The sequence below is a fragment of the Meleagris gallopavo genome, chromosome 3 (assembly GCF_000146605.3).
Source record: "Meleagris gallopavo isolate NT-WF06-2002-E0010 breed Aviagen turkey brand Nicholas breeding stock chromosome 3, Turkey_5.1, whole genome shotgun sequence".
NCBI lineage: Eukaryota > Metazoa > Chordata > Aves > Galliformes > Phasianidae > Meleagris > Meleagris gallopavo.
The window spans coordinates 83,947,563-83,951,000 of NC_015013.2; positions in this window are offsets into that span (position 1 = coordinate 83,947,563).

The window sequence follows — 3,438 nt, forward strand, 5'->3', positions numbered from 1 at the left end:
ATCCTGTGTAAAGACTTTCCTTTGTTTTTTTCCCTGTTGACATTAGATGCTTGTTTCCCTGATATCCCTCTCTTTGTCATCAGAGCATGACTTTAGAAAAGTCAAAGTGGGTTTAGATGAGAAGAAATTGTAGTTTTGAAGCTTAGTGGGGAGTCTTCTTTTGTCTTCCTCATGCATCCTATTACTTCCAGTAGATTAAACCAATGTTCTTGATGCTTTGCCAACTCAGCTGTGTGCCCCAATGAAGGTGGTAGCTATCATGTCCATCTCGCCCATCCATGATCTCTGCTCAATGAAAGTAAAATGGAGCTACTGTGTTTTTCACACAAGCCCAGTGTATGAGATCTGCATTCTTTCCAAATAAGCTTAATTATGTTTTAGAGGCATGACCTTTGTTCTGTGGGGACCCAGCTATGTATTTCGAGAACTTCTTTGTAGTGAACTCACCTTAATTGCTTCCTGTTTGATTTTGAACAGAAGTTTAATGGGATAAAAAAATAAACAGAGGTGGTAAGTGTTGACGTTGTTAAAACAACAGAGCCGTTTCCCCTTTTAAGTGCTGAAATCAGCAGAGCTAACCTTCCTAGGTAAACACCCTAACACTTTATTAATGTGAATAGTTACAGGGGATTTCAGGGAATACCGAGTTCAAGGACAGGGAGCACACAGAACCACACAAAGGAAAGGGAGATTTCTTACCAGGGAAATGTGCCTGACAAACTCCTAACATTTGTCTGTCTCTATTACATGGTTTTTACATTCAGGAATTGTCTCATGATTGGCTTCAGATGGGCCATAAAGCATTTAATGATACAGCTCCAAAGATCAGATTTGAACTTTTTCTCACCTCTTTCACCCACTTAGCTCAGCCTTGGTCAAAATTTGAGAAAGAAATCAGTGACCCTTGAATTTGGACGAAGAAACTGCTTTTACAAAAGCTGAACCTTATATTTGTCCATTTTCATAATTCCCATCAAATACTTATTTGCTTGGCTTCTAACCAGGCGAGCAGCTGCCAGATAACACCAGTGCCAGCAACCAAACTGGAAAAGGGGGTTTGGGTCTCCTGCTGCTCTCAGGCTCACAGCAGGGAGAGGAAGGGTGCAAGTGGACACGGGACAAGGAGAGGAGATAGCAGCTTATGGACAGAGTAAGTGCCAAAGGTTTCTGCCCTGAAAAGCCTACAATAAAAGTCCCGACAATTTTGCATGTGGGACATACTAAAGGAAATGAATGTCTAAATCCCATCTGATTAGATGCTTTAGGTGCTGCACTGAAGATTTCTTAGGAAAAACATAATTCTTCTAGAAATCTCAGAGAAAGCAACGTTTTTTCTTCCATTTGCACTACCTGCGTGCAAATGAGTTCATAGAAACGGCATAGTTGCGTTTTTCAGTGTGTGATTCAGATATTCAGAACAATGTGAAAGTATTAACGTATCTGAACTGTAAATCAGGACTTCTTCCAGCTTTGCATCACACAGAAGTTCTGCCTTGTATTAAGCGGGTTAGCTTACTTGAATACGGATTCGTTTGTATCTATTCTAGATACTTGTTAGGAAGAGAAGTCAGTCAGAAATCAGTCATTGTCCAGGAGTTTCTGAGTGCAGCCCCATCCTCTGAAACAGAGTGTAGATTCACCCATCATCTTCAAAAAACTTTGTCACCTTTGGGTCCGGTTTCATATTAGCAAAACTCCCTTGCTTCTTCCCGTTAAATGCGGTTAGACCACAGTGATTAATAAACCTCTCCATATTTGTCAGCTTCTTAAATCATTTGGAGCATATATATCTTTTTATTCTATCTGCAGAAGCTCCTCAGTCTTTTGATGCAGAAGATACTCTCAGTTAATTTCTTGAGTTCACCTTCCATTTGGACAGCAGTTCCACTTGCCGTTTCCTTACGGACAATACACCAGATGATGAACATGACCCCAGACTGCTGCTCCAAAAATGATTACGAATTTATGGTAGGAAGCTTCATAGTCAGTGATGTTCCTCACTTTGTCAGAGGATTTTGAGCAATTTAATTAATGTAGTGGGGAAAAAAAATGTCCACTGTTACGTTTTAGGGGAAAGGGCTTCCATTTTCCAGCTCAGAATGAGAGATTGGGATGTTCAGAAGGCACAGACATCCCACAGGAGTTCTCAGGATGGATTCAGTTAGTAACGCGTTGTATATGGGCAGGGAAGTGTTGGGTTTTGCTGCTGTTTTGGAGCAATAAAGGGGAAAAGTTTCTAAAATAAACTTCTCAGTCTTGAAATAAGCTTTTACAGCACTTGCCAAACAGCTGTACCAAAACACTGCTTGAAATACAAGGAGCATTTTTTACTTCATCTCTTTGCTCCTTTGCTTTCACAGAGGATTTCAAGCCACTTCTGTTCCAGAAAAACATTAGGCAAAATATGGCTTTGAAGGAAACCATCACGGTGGAAATAAAGTTATCACCTATAATCACTGTTCACATTTAACTACATTGATTTTTAGAGTTCCAGCTCCACTTCTTCCTGAGTATAACTTCTGTCCTTCCAGTCAACTAGTAATCTAAATGGCACCAGCATACCAATGTACGTGTTGGCATAGCACTGGTATGGCACCTGTGCTGGCTTCGTTCAGACCCATTGATGCGATGTCTGTGAGAAATCCACGTTTCTTCAAGGGAAACAGATCCTTGCCAATGGAGGATGTTTTTGGAAGTTTGATCACCGCCTCTAAAGAAATCCTTTTCCTCATTGCTGCCGTGAGCACTACTGCTCCTGCAGCACTTTGCAACCACTGCGGGCAGTGGGAAGATGACAAGCATTTCATCAGAGCTGTATTAAAAGGAGAATTTCAGGCAAGCAGAATAGAATTACTGTATGCTGGAAAAATGCCAGGCCACTTCAGTTTACATCTGAATTTATTCAAAACGGAAGATAGAGGTGGTTGTTTTGCCTACAGAGATGAACAATCTTTCAATACGCTGGACTTTTTACCTCATTTTTGTATTGATCTACTTTAGAGTTATCTGCCAACGGATTATCAGAACAAACTTGCATCCTAATACAGCCAGACTGCTTGGGAAGAGACCAAGGATTTACTAACCAGCTCACGGTTTTGCTATTTCCTCGTTTTTAAAGGATGTCTGTAGAAGCTTCTGAAAAAGTTCTCTGCTGACTGAGGACCAACCCTCAAGCTTCCCCTTGAGGTTTCCACACAAACTAGGCTCAAAACCTGCCTAGTAAAAAAAAGATCGAGAAATGAGATAGATGAGCCACAAAAGCTGGATTTCATTTCCAGCATGAGTGTTTGACATTCACCAGCATTTAAGTACCTTAGTATCGTTTAGTCATCTTGAGCACGGTTATACAGTCACTGGGGACACGCAACTGGGAGAACGTTGTCCAAGATTCAGAATGACAACAAGGAAGGAAGTCAAAAATCTTTTTTTTCTTTTTTT